The sequence below is a fragment of the Salmo salar genome, chromosome 05, assembly GCF_965601325.2.
Source record: "Salmo salar chromosome 05, fSalSal1, whole genome shotgun sequence".
Taxonomy (NCBI): Eukaryota; Metazoa; Chordata; class Actinopteri; order Salmoniformes; family Salmonidae; genus Salmo; species Salmo salar.
In genome coordinates, this window is record NC_138295.1 from 82797845 (window position 1) to 82817264 (window position 19420).

Here is a 19420-nt window from a genome sequence, read left to right on the forward strand (position 1 = left end):
CTGTTTTCACATTTTCCTTTGCCTTTCCCCATGATCTTTGTCTGTCTATATGCTGCCATCTGCTGGTACAGTTTAGACACCACCACAGAACACATTTATTGCTGTCACACTGAGGACATGGTGATGCATATCGCGTTTCTAACTGGAGAGAGTAGTAACTAATCAATGATTGAAAACTACATCAACAACTGTCTGATTTAGCGAAGGTACATTAGGCCAGGACTATGGTCCTTATAGGACATGCCCCAGCAGGTCCAGAAAGTGGTTAACTGAACACACACTGTTCTGTTTGACCAAAAGGCACACTATACTGTATCTGTTTGAGCAAGGGTGCAACTACAGTTTAGTAAATTAATAATCCACAGCATTATGCACTCCTTTAGAAGTGAGACTCCGCCTGCTGTCATTGCCCGTAAGGAAAAAGATTGCACTCCGAGTGCAGTATAAGAGCAGTATGCAGTAACTATTGCATCCGAAATAACACAGCAGACTGCAGTTACTGAACTTTTACTGCAGTTTCAAAACTGCAGTCTGCATTCTACTGTCTAGGTCTCTCTTCAGTCTTTGGCTGTAGATTGCTCCTGCTCGTGTCCTCTGAAAAAAAGCACCCTATGCAAATCATTACCATACATGCATGAAAAGGCAATACTTTCTGGCAGGCCGATTTACCTACCATCAAACATAAGTTGCTCTTTATGCAAACTCTCAACTCAGTGACATTTTGGGAACGGTATAGGCCTAACTGACCAAATTCATTCAGTAGGCTTTGTTATGACGACTGAATAACATTCAGACAGGTCCTAGATATTATTATCTAAAATAAACAAAAACGAGTTGTTTCACAAATTTACAGAGTTCCGCAGATGTCTTGTTGCCTACTCAGGAAAGACGCGTCATGGCCATCTTTCCCACCTTCCTTTTATTAGAGTAGCACAATTTTTTTTCTTAATTCAAGGGGCAGGATCCAAAAGCGGTAGATTGATATTGAAGATGGAAGGAGCAGCGACGCGCACTGTGATAACTTTTCCACCTCTACTCTGGCTTACGACATGCACTTTCTTCTCACTGCTTCGGGGCTCCTCGTTTTCGCAGAAATAGTAAGTAGTCAAGTTTCAAGGTTCAAACTGTAGGCTACGGGATACGCATTGTATACAGCGTCCAAAATAAAAGCTTATTAGCGTGTTCCTTCTCGACGATGCAACAACGATATGACATAATAAAAGTTAAGAATACGAACATCAATTAAATGGCTCAGTAGAATAAAATAAACATGTTATAGTAGCATAAGTATTACATTTACATTTTACATTTTAGTCATTTAGCAGACGCTCTTATCCAGAGCGACTTACAGTAGTGAATGCATACATTTCGTACATTTCATGCATTTAAAAAAATAATAATTGTACTTCAAGAAAGCACTATTTACAGTATAGTCCAATATTTAAACGTGTACTGGAGAAGGTGGGAATGGGGGGCAGTGTATAAACTGTGGCTGGGGTGTGTGGGGTCCTGGATGATGCTGCGTGACTTCCTCAGGCACCGTTTGGGTGGGAGCAAGGTCCCATGATGTACTGGGCTGTCTTCACCACCCGCTGGAGGGCCTTGCGGTCGCAGCAATTCCCATACCAGGCCGTGATGCAACCGGTCAGGACATTCTTGATGGTGCAGGGGCATCATGATATTGTGGCGTCTTGACAAGAGTTGTGGTGGTGTTGGTCCATGACATGTCCTCAGTGATGTGGACGCTGAAGAACTTAAAACTAGTGACTTTCTCTACTGCAGTCCGGTTCATGTGGATCGGGGCATGTTCCCACCTCTGCTTCCTGAACTTAACAATCAACTCCTTTGTTTTGCTGACTTTTAGGGAGAGGTTGCTGTCATGACACCACAATGCCAGTTCACCGACCTCCTCCCTATAGGCTGACTCGTTGTTGTTGGTTATCAGGCCTACAACCGTGTTGTCGTTAGCAACGTTCATGGGGGAGTTGGTGTTGTGCAAAGCCACACAGTTGTGGATGAACAGGGAGTACAGCAGAGGACTGAGGACAACCCTGGGGGGCCCCTGAGTTAAGGGTCAGTGTAGAGGAGGTGTTATTGCCAATCCTGACAGCCTGTGGTCTACGCGTCAGGGAGTTCAGGATCCAGTTGCAGAGAGTGATGTCCTAACTGCAACACAAACATATTTGTGTCCAAGTTTGATGTAATAATTGATTGAAATCACTATGGCAGTGGCTTTTACCATTTTTCTCACGATAGCTGCCATCAGAATTCATGGAGGGAATCAATACTGTATGACCTGCATGATGGTTTATCACAGATGGTGACATGACACTGTACTGAACACTGCACTGAAGTGAAGGTTCAATTATTTAACATTGTTCAAGGAAATGTAACTGGAGAAAATGAACATAATGTCAACCTACTTTCTGTAATATTTGCTACTTCCAGTAATATAGGCTACTTCCTGTAATATAGGCTACTTCTTGTAATATAGGCTAATTCCTGTAATATATGCTTCTTCCTGTAATATAGGTTACTTCCTGTAATATAGGCTACTTCCTGTAATATATGTTACTTCCTCTATTGCACTCAACATTACCCATTCTCACCTGGACAAAAGGAACACCTATGTGAGAATGCTATTCATTGACTACAGCTCAGCGTTCAACACCATAGTGCCCTCAAAGCTCATCTCTAAGCTAAGGACCCTGGGACTAAACACCTCCCTCTGCAACTGGATCCTGGACTACCTGACGGGCCGCCCCCTGGTGGTAAGGGTAGGGAACAACACATCCGCCACACTGATCCTCAACACGGGGGCCCCTCAGGGGTGCATGCTCAGTCCCCTCCTGTACTCCCTGTTAACTCATGACTGCATGGCCAGGCACGACTCCAACACCATCATTGCCGATGACACAACAGTGGTAGGCCTGATCACCGACAACGATAAGACCGCCTATAGGGAGGAGGTCAGAGACCTGGTTGTGTGGTGCCAGGACAACAACCTCTCCCTCAATGTGATCAAGACGAATGAGATGATTGTGGACTACTGGAAAAGGAGGACCGAGCACGTCCCCATTGTCATCGATGGTGCTGTAGTGGAACAGGTTGAGAGCTTCACGTTCCTTGGTGTCCACATCACATCCAAACAATCATGTTTCATAAACACACTAAAACAGTCGTTTATAGGGCATGACAAAGCCTATTCCCTTCAGGAGACTGAAAAGATTTGGCATGGGTCCTCAGATCCTCAAAAGGTTCTACAACTGCACCATCGAGAGCATCCCTACTGGTTGCATCACTGCCTGGTATGGCACCTGCTCAGCCTCCGACCGCAAGGCACTACAGAGGATAGTGCGTACGGCCCAGTACAGCACTGGGGCCAAGCTTCCTGCCATCCAGGACCTATATATCAGGCAGTGTCAGAGGAAGGCCCTAATAAATGTCAAAGTGTCCAGCTACCCTAGTCATAGACTGTTCCCTCTGCTACTACACGGCAAGCGGTACCGGAGCGCCAAGTCCAGGTCGAAAAGGCTTCTTAATAGCTTCTACCCCCAAGCCATAAGACAGCTAATCAAATGGCAACCCGAACCCCTCTTTTACACTGCTGCTACTCTCTGTTTATAATCTATGCATAGTCACTTTAACTCTACCTACATTAAGGTGACCAGATTTCTGAAATGAAAACCGGGGACATTTCCAGTTCGGCGGTCAATATACAATTAAAATATCCAATGTTATTATCTATGAAATAAAAAAGGGGGACAATTCCGGTGTCATGTATTTAGTCTAACAGGCTCACTGTGATAGACAGACAGAGAAAACAACTATATTACAGAAACACTACAGACAAGACAGAACTGTCCGATCTGAACTGCCATTCAGTGGTCCTGGTAGAATAAGAGCAGAAGAGAACATGAGCAAAATTGAAAAAACAGACAATAGTATATGTGAAATACTTAACAACATAATAAAGAAATAAGATGCTGATGAGATCGGTAACTACATAATATACTTATACCAACCTAATCTGTATATTTCTCAGAAGAATGTATTTTCTTCAGGATTGCTCTGTCTTTGGCCAGCTTCTCCATGAACTCCTGGCAGGGGAGGTTGAAGTTTGTCTTCACAATAAGCATGGCCTTGATGGTAGGAACAGTGAACCTATTTCTTGCTGCTGTCCATATATCATTCATTTGGGAGAACACTCTCTCGACTGGTGCATTACTTCCAGGTAAGCACATGACAACAGACGCTAATCTAGCCAGGTTAGTGTGTGGGATGTCATTCTCTTTGAAGTGGGTAACCACCGTGCTCCATCTCTGACTAAGCGGTGTCTCAGATGTTTTCCATTCTTCAAGCGATCCCCCCTTTAGGAACTCTTGCAAGCCAATAACCTCGTCACACAATGCATCCTCATTAGAGGTCGACCGATTATGATTTTTCAACGCCGATACTGATTATTGGAGGACCAGAAAAGCCGATACCGATTAATCGGGCGCTTTTTTTATTTATTCATTTGTAATAATGACAATTACAACAATACTGAATGAACACTTATTTTAACTTAATATAATACATCAATAAAATCAATTTAGCCTCAAATAAATAATGAAACATGTTCAATTTGGTTTAAATAATGCAAAAACAAAGTGTTGGAGAAGAAAGTAAAAGTGCAATATGTGCCATGTAAAAAAGCTAACGTTTAAGTTCCTTGCTCAGAACATGAGAACATATGAAAGCTGGTGGTTCCTTTTAACATGAGTCTTCAATATTCCCAGGTAAGAAGTTTTAGGTTGTAGTTATTATAGAAATTATAGGACTATTTCTCTCTATACGATTTGTATTTCATATACCTTTGACTATTGGATGTTCTTATAGGCAATTTAGTATTGCCAGTGTAACAGTACAGCTTCCGTCCCTCTCCTCGCTCCTACCTGGGCTCGAACCAGGAACACATCGACAACAGCCACCCTCGAAGCAGCATTACCCATGCAGAGCAAGTGGAAACAACTACTCCAAGTCTCAGAGCGAGTGACGTTTGAAACGCTATTAGCGCGCACCCGGCTAACTAGCTAGCCATTTCACATCGGTTACACCAGCCTAATCTTGGGAGTTGACAGGCTTGAAGTCATAAACAGCGCAATGCATTGCGAAGGGCTGCTGGCAAATGCACGAAAGTGCTGTTTGAATGAATGCTTACGAGCCTGCTGGTGCCTACCACCGCTCAGACTGCTCTATCGCTCAGACTGCTCTGCTGGTGCCTACCACTGTCAGACTGCTCTATCAAATCATAGACTTAATTATAACACACAAACACGAGCCATAGGTCATTAATATGGTCGAATCCGGAAACTATCATCTCGAAAACAAAACGTTTTTCCTGTCAGTGAAATACGGAACCGTTCCGTATTTTTTCTAACGGGTGGCATCCCTAAGTCTAAATATTCCTGTTACATTGCACAACCTTCAATGTTATGTCATAATTACGTAAAATTCTGTCCCAAACTGTTGCATATACCCTGACTCTGCGTGCAATGAACGCAAAATGACACAATTTCACCTGGTTAATATTGCCTGCTAACCTGGATTTCTTTTAGCTAAATATGCAGGTTTAAAAATATGTACTTCTGTGTATTGATTTTAAGAAAGGCATTGATGTTTATGGTTAGGTACAGTTGTGCAACGATTGTGCTTTTTTCGCAAATGCGCTTTTGTTTAAATCATCCCCCGTTTGGCGGAGTCGGCTGTCTTTGTTAGGAAGAAATAGTCTTCACAGTTCTCAACGAGCCAGGCGGCCCAAACTGCTGCATATACCCTGACTCTGTTTGCAAGAGAAGTGGCACATTTTCCCTAGTTAAAAGAAATTCATGTTAGCAGGCAATATTAACTAAATATGCAGGTTTAAAAATATATACTTATGTATTGATTTTAAGAAAGGCATTGATGTTTATGGTTGGAGCAACGTGTACCTGAGCGATTATATGCAACGCAGGACAGGCTAGATAAACTAGTAATATCATCAACCATGTGTAGTTAACTAGTGATTATGATTGATTGATTGTTTTTTATAAGATAAGTTTAATGCTAGCTAGCAACTTACCTTGGCTTCTTACTGCATTCGCGTAACAGGCAGGCTCCTCGTGGAGTGCAATGTAAAGCAGGTGGTTAGAGCATTGGACTAGTTAACCGTAAGGTTGCAAGATTGAATCCCCGAGCTGACAAGGTAAAAATCTGTCGTTCTGCCCCTGAACAAGGCAGTTAACCCACCGTTCCTAGGCCGTCATTGAAAATAAGAATGTGTTCTTAACTTACTTGCCTAGGTAAATAAATGTCTAAAAGAAAAGAAGAAGAAGAAGAAAAAGAAATCGGCCAAATTGGCGTCCAAAAATACAGATTTCCGATTGTTATGAAAACTTGAAATCGGCCACAATTAATCGGCCATTCCGATTAATCGGTCGACCTCTAACAACATCATATCCAAAGCTGTTCTGGCCGTGTTATAAATTTGGGCAGGATAACCTAAGCCAATCACCTCCCGCTGCAGAGCATTTTTAACTTTGGTATGGACATTGACCCTCCCCAGCCTATTCAGTCCTCCAAAGTTGGTGTTTGTTGTCAGCAGAGAATGTTTTCCAGGTTACATTTTTCGATGACCTCAGCTGCAATTTCCTCTGCTGTTTCTCCATTCAATTCAACAAAATCAAGCAGTTTTGTTTCCACAGATGTGCTGCCATCATATATACAGCTCAAAAAAATAAAGGGAACACTTAAACAACACATCCTAGATCTGAATGATAGAAATAATCTTATTAACCTCTATGGGCTAGGTGGGACGCAAGCGTCCCACCCGTGGTGCACTCCATCAACAGCAGGTGCATTTCAAGAGCGGCAAATTTGAATCCAAATAAATGTCAAAATTCACATTTTTCAAACATACAACTATTTTACACCCTTTGAAAGATAAACATCTCCTTAATCTAACCACGTTTTACGATTTCAAAAAGGTTTTACGGCGAAAGCATAAATTTAGAGTATGTTAGGACAGTACATTTACAAGAGTTGTGTGTAATGTTTTGTCAATTCAAAGACAGGGTCACCAAAACCATAAAACCAGCTAAAATTATGCACTGACCTTTTACAATCTCCATCAGATGACACTCATAGGACATTATGTTAGACAATGCATGCATTTTTAGTTCTATCAAGTTCATATTTATATCCAAAAACAACGTTTTACTATGGCATTGATGTTGAGGAAATCGTTTCCCTCCAATAACCGGCAGTCAAGTCAGCACCACAAATTAAATAATTAAAATTAGAAAACATTGGTAAAATATTATATTGTCATTTAAAGAATTATAGATTTACATCTCTTGAACGCAATCAACTTGCCAGATTTAAAAATAACCTTACTGGGAAATCACACTTTGCAATAATCTGAGCACTGCGCCCAGAAAAATACGCGTTGCGTTACAGACTAGCCGTCATGTTGGGGACATCTAAAATCGAAAATACTATGTAAATAATCCATTACCTTTGATTCTCTTCATCAGATGTCACTTCCAGGTATCACAGGTCCATAACGAATGTAGTTTTGTTCAAAAAAGCTCATCATTTATGTCCAAAAATCTCCGTCTTGTTAGCACATGATCTAAGCCCGCCGGACTTCACTTCATGAACGAGGGGAAAAAATATATTTACGTTCGTTCAAACATGTCAAACGTTGTATAGCATAAATCATTAGGGCCTTTTTTAACCAGAACATGAATAATATTCAAGGTGGACGAATGCATTCTCTTTTATAACGTATTGGAACGAGGGTACCCAACATGAACTCGCGCGCCAGGTGTCTAATGGGCCATCATCGTTCCATGGCTCTTGTTCGGTCAGATCTCCCTCCAGAAGACTCAAAACACTTTGTAAAGGCTGGTGACATCTAGTGGAAGCAATAGGAAGTGCCAAAATATTCCTCAGCCCCTGTGTTTTTCAATGGCATAGGTTTAAAGGTAATACAACACATCAGGTATCCACTTCCTGTCAGAAAATGTCTCAGGGTTTTGCCTGCCAAATGAGTTCTGTTATACTCACAGACACCATTCAAACAGTTTTAGAAACTTTAGGGTGTTTTCTATCCATATATAATAAGGATATGCATATTCTAGTTACTGGGTAGGATTAGTAACCAGATTAAATCGGGTACATTTTTTTATCCAGCCGTGCAAATACTGCCCCCTAGCCCTAACAGGTTAAATACTTTTTTCTTTACATATTTGAATGTGCTGACAACAAAATCACACAAAGATAATCAATGGAAATCCAATTTATCAACCCATGGAGGTCTGGATTTGGAGTCACATTCAAAATTAAAGTGGAAAACCACACTACAGGCTGATCCAACTTTGATGTAATGTCCTTAAAACAAGTAAAAATGAGGCTCAGTAGTGTGTGTGGCCTCCACGTGGCTGTATGACCTCCCTACAACGCCTGGGCATGCTCCTGATGAGGTGGCGGATGGTCTCCTGAGGGATCTCCTCCCAGACCTGGACTAAAGCATCGGCCAACTCCTGGACAGTCTGTGGTGTGGCGTTGGTGGATGGAGCGAGACATGATGTCCCAGATGTGCTCAATTGGATTCAGGTCGTCCCCTGAAGGCCCATCTGCTAGCCACGGCCCGCTGGCTGTCTAGAGCATATCGGACTGTTTTCTTTCCTCTACCACATCTCCAGATTCCTACCGCAAGCTCTGAACCTTTACACCGGATCATCGCAGCTAGCTAGCTGCTATCCGAGTGGCTACTCCTGGTTAACGTCTCTGTCCCGAAGCAAATATCAGTTAGCCTGGAGCTATCCCCGAGCTAGGCCCATTTCCCGGCTAGCTGAAGAGGTCCATCAGCCAATTTCTTGGGCTACAATACCTATTTTGCCAATTGGCCTGGACCCTTTTACTGCCTACACGGAGCCCTGCCGATCCATCACGACTGGTCTGCCGACGTAACCGTCCGAGGGGGCTTCAACAGACTATTCCGTTGCGACGTCCCCCTAAGGCCCTTCTGCTAGCCTGCTAGCCCCGGCCCGCTAGCTGTCTGAATCACCATGTCTCCAGCTCACCTAGCTACTCACTGGACCCTATGATAACTCGGCTACGCATGCCTCTCCCTAATGTCAATATACCTTGTCCATTACTATTTTGGTTAGTGAATATTGTCTAATTTCACTGTAGAGCCTCCAGCCCCGCTCAAAATGCCTAGCCCTTTAGTTCCACCTCCTACACATGCGGTGACCTCACCTTGTTTAAATGGTGTCTCTAGAGACAAAACCTCTCATCGTCACTCAATGCCGAGGTTTACCTCCACTGTATTCACATCCTACCATACCCTTGTCTGTACATTATGCCTTGAATCTATTCTTCTGCACCCAGAAACCTGCTCCTTTTACTCTCTGTTCCGAATGCACTAGAGGACCAGTTCTTATAGCCTTTAGCCGTACCCTTATCCTACTCCTCCTCTGGTCCTCTGGTGATGTAGAAGTTAATACTGGCCCTGCAGCACCTAGTTCCACTCCCATTCCCCAGATGCTCTCATTTGTTGACTTCTGTAACCGTAAAAGCTTTGGTTTCATGCATGTTAACATTAGAACCCTCCTCCCTAAGTTTGTTTTATTCACTGCTTTAGCACACTCTGCCAACCCGGATGTCCTAGCCGTGTGTGAATTCCTGCTTAGGAAGGCCACCAAAAATCCTGAAAATTCCATCCCTAACTATAACATATTCCGACAAGATAGAACTGCCAAAAGGGGCGGAGTTGCAATCTACTGCAGAGATAGCCTGCAGAGTTCTGTCATAATATCCAGGTCTGTGCCCAAACAATTCGAGCTTCTACTTTTAAAAATCCACCTTTCCAGAAACAAGTCTCTCACCGTTGCCGCTTGATATAGATCACCTTCAGCCCCCAGCAGTGCCCTGGACACCATATGTGAATTGATTGCCCCCCATCTATCTTCAGAACTCGTACTGTTAGGTGACCTAAACTGTGACATGCTTAACACCCCGGCCGTCCTACATCTAAGCTAGATGCCCTAAATCTCACACAAATTATCAAGGAACCTACCAGGTACAATCCCAAATCCGTAAACACGGGCACCCTCATAGATATCATCTTGACCATCCTGCCTTCTAAATACACATTTGCTGTTTTCAACCAGGATCTCAGCGATCAACTCTGTGTTGTTGTTTGTGTTGCACTGCTATGCTTTATCTTGGCCAGGTCGCAGTTGTTCTCAACTGGCCTACCTGGTTAAATAAAGGTGAAATACAAATTTAAAATAATAATAAAAATGGCTGTGTGGAGTGGCTGGTTATTGGCGGAACTGCTCAATGACTGACATGTCTGGTGAGTATGCAGGCCATGGAAGAATTGGGACATTCTCAGCTTCTTGGAATTGTGTACAGATCCTTGCGACATGGGGCTGTGCATTATCATGCTGAAACATTAGGTGAAGGCAGCGGATTAATGGCACAACAATGGGCCTCAGGATCTCGTCACGGTATCTCTGTGCATTCAAATTGCCATCAATAAAAATGAAATTGTGTTCATTGTCCACTTATGCCTGCCTGTACCATAATCCCACCGCCACCATGGGGCACTCTGTTCACAACATTGACATCAGCAAACCACTCACCCACATGATGCCACATACGCTGTCTCCATCTGCCCGGTATAGTTGAAACCGGGATTCATCTGTTTCTCCAGTGTGCCAGTGGCCATCGAAGGTCAGCATTTGCCCACCGAAGTCAGTTACAATGCTAAACTGCAGTCTGGTCAAGACAGTGGTGTAAAGTACTTAAGTAAAAATACTTTAAAGTACTACTTAAGTCATGTTTTTGAGTATCTGTACTTTACTTTACTATTTATATTTTTTACAACTTTTTCTTCACTACATTCCTAAATAAAATAATATACTTTTTACTCCATACATTTTTCCTGACATCCAAAAGTACTCGTTACATTTTGAATGCTTAGCAGCACAGGAAAATACTCACATTCACACATATATCAAGAGAACATCTCTGTTCATCCCTAATGCCTCTGATCTGGCGGACTCACTAAACACAAATGCTTTATTTGTAAATTATGTCTGAGTGTTGGAGTGTGCCCCTGGCTATCCATAAATAAATAAAAACAAGAGAATTGTGCAGTCTGGTTTGCTTAATATAAGGAATAATAAATTATTTATACTTTTACTTGTACTTTTGATACTTAAGTATATTTTAGCAATTGCATTTAGTTTTGATACTTTTATCAAAAATGTTATCAAAAATACTTTTCAACTTTTACTCAAGTAGTATTTTACTGGGTGACTTTCACTTTTACTTGAGTCATTTTCTATTAAAGACAAGACTCTCCTTTATCTAACCACATTGTCCGATTTCAATTTTTGGGAGGGTACTCTCCTGATTATGTCAGGAGAGTACCCTCCCAAAAATAATCACACAGCCATTTTCAAAGCAAGCATATATGTCACAAAAACCAAAACCACTAAAACCAAAACCACAAAACCACTAAGCTAAATGCAGCACTAACCTTTGATGATCTTCATCAGTTGACACTCCTAGGACATTATGTTATACAATACATGCATGTTTTGTTCAATCAAGTTCATATTTATATCAAAAACCAGCATTTTACATTAGCATGTGATGCTCAGAACTAGCATACCCACCGCAAACTTCCGGTGAATTTACTAAATTACTCACGAATAACGTTCACAAAATACATAACAATTATTTTAAGAATTATAGATACAGAACTCCTTTATGCAATCGCGGTGTCCGATTTCAAAATAGTTTTTCGGCGAAAGCACATTTTGCAATATTCTGAGTACATAGCCCGGCCATCACGGCTAGCTATTTTGACACCCACCAAGTTTGGCCCTCACTAAACTCAGATTTACTATAAGAAAAATTGGATTACCTTTGCTGTTCTTCGTCAGACTGCACTCCCAGAACTTCTACTTCAACAACAAATGTTGTTTTGGTTCGAAATAATCCATAGTTATATCCAAATAGCTCCGTTTTGTTCATGCGTTCAGGTAACTATCCGAAGGGTGACGCGCTGGCGCGTTTCGTGACAAAAAAAATCAAAATATTCCATTACCGTACTTCGAAGCATGTCAAACACTGTTTAAAATACATTTTTGCGTCCCACCTACTCAACAGCCAGTGTAATCCCGTGGCGCGATATTCAAATACCTCAAAAATGCAAAAACTTTTGAACCAAACCAGCATTTGTTATTGAAGTAGAAGTCCTGGGAGTGCATTCTGACGAAGACAGCAAAGGTAATAACATTTTTCTTACAGTAAATCTGACTTTGGTGAGTGCTAAACTTGCTGGGTGTCTAAATAGCTAGCCCTGTGATGCCGGGCTATCTACTGAGAATATTGCAAAATGTGCTTTCACCGAAAAGCTATTTTAAAATCGGACATATCGAGTGCATAGAGGAGTTCTGTATCTATAATTCTTAAAATAATTGTTATGCTTTTTGTGAACGTTTATCGTGAGTAATTTAGTAAGTTCACCGGCAGTGTTCGGTGGGAATGCTAGTCACATGCTAGTCACATGCTAATGTAAAAAGCTGGTTTTTGATATAAATATGAACTTGATTGAACAAAACATGCATGTATTGTATAACATAATGTCCTAGGGTTGTCATCTGATGAAGATCATCAAAGGTTAGTGCTACATTTAGCTGTGGTTTGGGTTTATGTGACATTATATGCTAGCTTGAAAAATGGGTGTCTGATTATTTCTGGCTGGGTACTCTGCTGACATAATCTAATGTTTTGTTTTCGTTGTAAAGCCTTTTTGAAATCGGACAGTGTGGTTAGATTAACGAGAGTCTTGTCTTTAAAATGGTGTAAAATAGTCATATGTTTGTGAATAACGCGCCACGGGATTACACTGGCTGTTACGTAGGTGGGACGATTTGGTGCCACCTACCCTAGAGAGGTTAATGAAGGAAACTCCAATTCCCTTTGGACTCTTAACTAAATCCGAGGACCGCCCATGAGCACAGTTATGGTCTGGCGTCATGGGACAGGCCCTTTTCTGCTCTTCCGAATAAAACCCCCACCAAGGTTTTCTATCACCAGACTGAGCTTACCTCAATTACGAGATGGCTAAAGGTTGGAGACCAGCTTACCTCTTGATTAACTTTTAAACATACCACGTGGTTAAACTCTTAGACTATCGATACCGACAGAATAAGAACAAGTCTTTGATATTAATTACTAGTCTGCAGCTAGGAATTCGGTATCATTGAACGCGAATACCGACAACCGCCGAAACAACTGTCCTATAACGACATTAATGAATGTCACTCTGAACTAGCCATTCTAACCACGACAGAGAGAGAGAGCAGACAAACTCTCCAATAGAAACAACCTTTTCAACAGAGATCCCGACGACACACTGAGCGTAAATATATATATTGATTGCAATTGTTCCCGAATGAGTGAGCGTTCATGTGCAAAAGCTTAGTATATCAATTGTTATAATTATCAACTCTGTAATGCCTTCTCAGCTGACCCCACTCCCCTTTTGTCTAACAAGCCGCCATGCCGGTTTTGCCCACTAGGGCACATTCTCCTATCTTTTCCTTGTAAACATATTGTCACGTCCTGACCAGTATAGAGGATTATTTGTATTATTTGGTCAGGGCGTGGCAGAGGTATGTTTGTTTTGTATGGTGTTTTTTTTGTGTATAGCTTAGAGGGGTGTGTTATTTATGTGTTCCGGGGTTTTGTGGTGTATGTTTTAGTATGAGTAGGTTCTAGGTTAAGTTTTCCATGTGCAGATTTGGTTGCTGGACTCTCAATTGGAGGCAGGTGTTTCTAGTTGCCTCTGATTGGGAGTCCTATAAGTAGGTGTGTGTTTTGTTTGTCACTTGTGGGTAGTTGAATGTTAGCACTGCTTTTGTTTAGCCTGCTACACTGTTCCTGTCGTGAGTTTTGTTTATTGTTTTTTCCTCGTGTTCACATTCAAAATAAATGATGATGAGCACGCAATCCGCTGCATATTGGTCCACTTTGTCCGACAGCGATTTCAACATATCTTCTGACGAAGAGAATCGTGACATATCTAATGTTTGTTATGCGTTTCTGTGAATTACTTAGTAAGACAATTGATGTATGGATGACTCATAGTGAAGACTGGGTTCGTGCAGATAACCAACAATTTATAACGTTTGGAATGAGACTGGGTGAGGTAAATAATAATTCATTAATTCGAAGACTAATTGATCAGATATTAAAATATCTGAAAGTTATATTAGGAAAATTATAACTTTGTAATCTGAATATTTTCCTTGGTGCCCCGACTTCCTAGTTAATTACAGTTACATGATTAATCAGGTTAACCCCTGTGCGGCCGGGACGGACATCCAGCGAAAAATCATATCGCCATTAGCATAACAAAATGTAATAATTACATTTTTTTTAAAATTATATCGTTTTATAGATACACCTCTCCTGAATCGAACCACATTGTCCGATTTCAAAAATGCTTTACAGCAAAAGCAAAACATTAGATTATGTTAGGAGTATATCGTAAAAGTAGCCACATAGCCATTTTCCGACCAACCACATGCATCACAAATAACCAAAAAACAGCTAAATGCAGCACTAACCTTTGACAATCGTCATCAGATGACACACCTAGAACATCATGTTACACAATACATGCATTCTTTTGTTCGATAAAGTTCATATTTATATATAAAAACAGCATTTTACATCGGTGCGTAACGTTGACTAACTATTTTCCCTCAAATGCATCCGATGAAACAGAGCTACAATTTACTAAATTACTATTCGAAAACATTTTTAAAATGTAATATTGTCATTCTAAGATTTATAGATGAATATCTCTTGAAAGCACCTGTAATGACAGATTTAAAATTAACTTTACTGGGTAATCATACTTTGCGATGAAAGGGGATGCGATACTCTAAAAAAAAGGCTAACATTACAGGTCAGCGCCATCTTGGAACAATCGCATATCACATCTAGTCTTGTATACTATTGTCAATAATCCCTTACCTTTGGTTGTCTTCATCAGAAAGCACTTCCAGGAATCCCAGGTCCACAACAAATGTATTTTCGTACGAAAAAAATACTCCTTTATGTTCCAAGAGCTTGTTCTTGTTAGCGCGTCTGAAGGCTGCTCCAAAACTTCCGTCGACCACGGCACAGCCATTTTGAGAAAATGCATTTTTTTCCCATTTAGGTTCGTTCAAACATGTCAAACGTTGTATAACATAAATCTTCAGGGCGTTTTTCAACAAGAGAGCCAATAAGATTCGAGGGGGATGATTGCATTGTGTTTCAAAACGTTTCGAAAGGGGAGGGTAACCAGGGGCGTCGGCGTCATAATGGTGATGGCCCTCTCCGTGTGACCACGTTCCACAGCGTCTCATTCATTCAGTTTTGACAGTAGGAGACTCAAACCACTTTGTTTCGACTGGGGACATCTAGTGGAAGCAATAGGAAGTGGTCAATGAACCATAGCTCACGGTGTGATTAATAGGCAACGTGATGAATTTCAGTTCGCAATTCAGAATTCCACTTCCTGTTTCGATCTGTCTCGGGGTTTTGACTGCCATATGAGTTCTGTTATACTCACAGACACCATTCAAACAGTTTTAGAAACTTTAGGGTGTTTTCTATCCACAAGTATTAATTATATGCATATCCTAGCTTCTGAGTTTGAGTAGGAAGCCGTTTAAAATGGGCACGAATTTTTTTCAAAAATCGCTTTAGCGTCCCCTATCCTAGGGGAACGCCAAGAGGTTAATCGTGTAATAATAATTACAGAGTAATTTGATAAGTATGTCTTCAGTTTTAATGATGCCAAAGACACGACACTAGTTAAGCAACTTTGACTGTTGAAACATTCATATACTGTATAAGCCCCATCTATCAAACTGTCTAATCTAGACCATCCACACAGTCTGTGATTCGCCACAAAGTGGTGTCCCTCCCCACCACTTGTTTTGGTATACAGCTGAACATTGAACAGCTTCCCAAATCCCAGACTGTAGCTTTAACTAAAACATTATGCAGCTTGTCATGCAATGTCAGGCTAGAAGGAGAGCAGACTTAATAGACAACATTTTGATGTTATGAATGGGTATGGCAGATATACAGTTGAAGTCGGAAGTTTACATAAACTTAGGTTGGAGTCATTAATTAAAACTCGTTTTTCAACCACTCCACAAATTTCTTATTAACAAACAATAGTTTTGGCAAGTCGGTTAGGACATCTATTTTGTGCATGACACAAGTAATTTTCCCAACAATTGTTTACAGACAGATTATTTAAATTCACTGTATCACAATTCCAGTGGGTCATAGGTTTACATACACTAAGTTGACTGTGCCTTTAAACAGCTTGTAAAATTCTAGAAAATGATGTAATGTCTTTAGAAGCTTCTGATAGGCTAATTGACATAATTTGAATCAATTGGAGGTGTACCTGTGGATGTATGTCAAGGCCTACCTTCAAACTCAGAGCCACTTTGCTTGACATCATGGGAAAATCAAAAGAAATCAGGTTAGGCCTCAGAAAAAAAATGTAGACCCCCACAAGTCTGGTTCATCCTTGGGAGCAATTTCCAAACACATGAAGGTACCATGTTCATCTGTACAAACAATAGTTGGCAAGTATAAACACAATGGGACCACGCAGCCGTCATACTGCTCAGGAAGGAGACGCGTTCTGTCTCCTAGAGATTAAAATACTTTGGTGAGAAAAGTGCAAATCAATCCCAGAAACAGCAAAGGACCTTGTGAAGATGCTGGAGGAAACAGGTACAGAAGTATCTATATCCACACTAAAACGAGTCCTATATCGACATAACCTGAAAGGCCGCTCAGCAAGGAAGAAGCCACTGCTCCAAAACCGCCATAAAAAAGCCAGACTACGGTTTGCAACTGCACATAGGGACAAAGATTGTACTTTTTGGAGAAATGTCCTCTGGTCTGATTAAACAAAAATAGAACTGTGTGGCCATAATGACCATTGTTATATTTGGAGAAAAAAGGGGGAGGCTTGCAAGTCGAAGAACACCATAACAACCGTGAAGCACGGGGGTGGCAGCATCATGTTGAGGGGGTGCTTTTCTGCAGGAGGGACTGGTGCACTTCACAAAATAGATGGAATCATGAGGACAGAAAATTATGTGATATATTGAAGCAACATCTCAAGACATCAGTCAGGAAGTTAAAGCTTGGTCTCAAATGGGTCTTCCAAATGGACAATGATCCCAAGCATACTTCCAAAGTTGTGGCAAAATGGCTTAAGGACAACAAAGTCAAGGTATTGGAGTGGCCATCACAAAGCCCTGACCTCAATCCTATAGAAAATTTGTGGGCAGAATTGAAAAAGCGTGTGCGAGCAAGGAGGCCTACAAACCTGAGTCAGTTACACCAGCTCTGTCAGGAGGAATGGGCCAAAATTCACCCAACTTATTGTGGGAAGCTTGTGGAAGGCTACCCAAAACGTTTGACCCAAGTTAAACAATTTAAAGGCAATGCTACCAAATACTAATTGAGTGTATGTAAACTTCTGACCCACTGGGAATGTGATGAAAGAAATAAAAGCTAAAATCAATGACATTTCACATTCTTAAAATAAAGTGGTGATCCTAACTGACCTAAGACAGGGAATTTTTACTAGAATTAAATGTCAGGAATTGTGAAAAAACTGAGTTTAAATGTAGTTGGCTAAGGTGTATGTAAACTTCTGACTTCATCTGTACGTTCCAGACATTATCGTTGTGTTGGATAGTAGCGCTGGGAATTGCCAGGGACCTCACGATACGATGTTATCACAATACTTAGGTGCTGATATGATATGTATTATGATTCTCACAATTCTACATGTATTACGATTTTACACAGTAATTTTATTGTGATTCGATGTTCCAAATATATTGCTCACTATATGTGTCTGGCAGAGAGAATAGAAAGCATGAGAAAGTAATGGAAATAAAATTGCCATAAAAAAATGTGCTTCCTATTTTAAATGAAAATGATGAACAGTCTATGAAGGAGTTTTAGTGCAGGGACAGCCAACTAGCACAACAATAATTGTGTGATATTGTTGATGCGATACGACACGATATATCGTCGAAAAATAATATCCCGATATGTAACTATGGATTTTTTTCTCCTTCATTACTTATTGACACCATTGAGGTAGGGTTTGTTAAAATGACAGATTAGCTTATTGTACGCTCTGGTCACTACTGTATGTATTTTCTGATCATATTACTCCAGTGCTAGCCTCTCTACACTGGTTTCCTGTTAAGGCAAGGGCTGGTTTCAAGGTTTTACTGCCAACCTACAAAGCATTACATGGGCTTGCTCCTACCTATCTTTCCGATTTGGTCCTGCCGTACATTAACATTTTAGTCATTTAGCAGACACTCTTATCCAGAGCGACTTACAGTAGTGAATACATACATTTCATACCATTTCATGAATAAAAAAAAATAAATTGTACTGGCACCCAGTGGGAATCGAACCCACAACCCTGGCGTTGCACACACCATGCTGGCGTTGCAAACACCATGCTCTACCAACTGAGCCACAGCGAACATACCTACATGTACGCTACGGTCACAAGACGCAGGACTCCTTATTGTCCCGAGAATTTCTAAGCAAACAGCTGGAGGCAGGGCTTTCTCCTATAGAGCTCCATTTTTATGGAATGGACCAGGAGTGTGAAGGTGAACGGAAAGGCACTGGAGCAACGAGCCTGTCCGGTTCCCCTCTCTCCACTGGGATTCTCTGCCTCTAACCCTATTACAGGGGCTGAGTCACTGGCTTACTGGTGCTCTTTCATGCCGTCCCTAGGAGGGGTGCGTCACTTGAGTGGCTTGAGTCACTGACGTGATCTTCCTGTCTGGGTTGGCGCCTCCTCTTGGGTTGTGCCGTGGCAGAGATCTTTGTGGGCTATACTCAGCCTTGTCTCAGGATGGTAAGTTGGTGGTTGAAGATATCCCTCTAGTGGTGTGAGGGCTGTGCTTTGGCAAAGTGGGTGGGGTTATATCCTGCCTGTTTGGCCCTGTCTGGGGGTATTGTCGGATGGGGCCACAGTGTCTCCCGACCCCTCCTGTCTCAGCCTCCAGTATTTATGCAGCAGTAGTTTATGTGTCGGGGGACACATAAGTATCCTGTCTTATCCTGTGTGAATAAGTATTTTTTCTCTCTCTCTCTCTCTCTCTCTCGATGTGCTACTTGCCCCAGACCTGCGTTTTCAACTCTCTAGAGACAGCAGGAGCGGTAGAGATACTCTGAATGATCGGCTATGAAAAGCCAACTGACATTTACTCCTGAGGTGCTGATCTGTTGCACCCTC